Raw genomic sequence first — 784 nt, 5'->3', positions numbered from 1 at the left:
AACCTGTTCGTGTTTTTACACCTAAAATGCAAATACCTTCAATTACTTGAAGGACTGCTCCATCCTCAAAGGGTTAGAAGCAGCTTCTGTGGCTCCAAAAGGTTAGAATTAGGTCCAGGTGAGGAAATGATAAGGGTTGTGTGGGGGGTGGTTTCTTATTCAGGATATTAAAAACTATAGGCCTGGGAAGACACTCAGAGGGATGGGTGCCATGACCATGAGGACATGGTGGAGAGCTGAGAGAAAGAGAAGAGGGTTGGTTAGTGTCATATGAAGAGAGGAGGAACTGGAAAAAATGAGGGTGGTGAGGAACCGTCTGCTGTGAGTAGCCTGAGTTACCACCAGAGGCCACAGGGAAGTCCTGGCCTGTTTTGCTGCTGCTGGCTATGTCTGGGTCTGTGGTCTTTCAACAGCAGGGCTCTCTGTCTGGCCACCATGTGGATGTTCCTGGTCTGGGCTGCCTTCTGTGGCCATGTTGATGTTCAAGGCCCCATGTAAGCTGGCCACCCCTTCACCAGCTGCCACACTTGGGAGAAGTGAGCTCGGCTCCCACCTAGGCAGTGTGGGAGAGCTGGCTTGATAGCGTGGGTGGGTGCCTGCTCCCACTTATGCAGAGTGGGAAGGCTGGTCTGGTGGTGTAGGCACAGGAGAGCCTTTGTGATGAACAACTTGGCTAACATCCAGGCCCAGATCCAGGGCTTTGAGTTGTCCCACCCCAACATCTACCCTGTCTATGAACTGCTGGAGTACACGAAGGGGCAGGTCCTGTTGAACTAAAGCTGCA

Source organism: Rattus norvegicus, chromosome 15 (assembly GCF_021556685.1).
Source record: "Rattus norvegicus strain SHRSP/BbbUtx chromosome 15, alternate assembly SHRSP_T2T, whole genome shotgun sequence".
Taxonomy (NCBI): Eukaryota; Metazoa; Chordata; class Mammalia; order Rodentia; family Muridae; genus Rattus; species Rattus norvegicus.
This window is presented reverse-complemented; position numbering follows the sequence as displayed.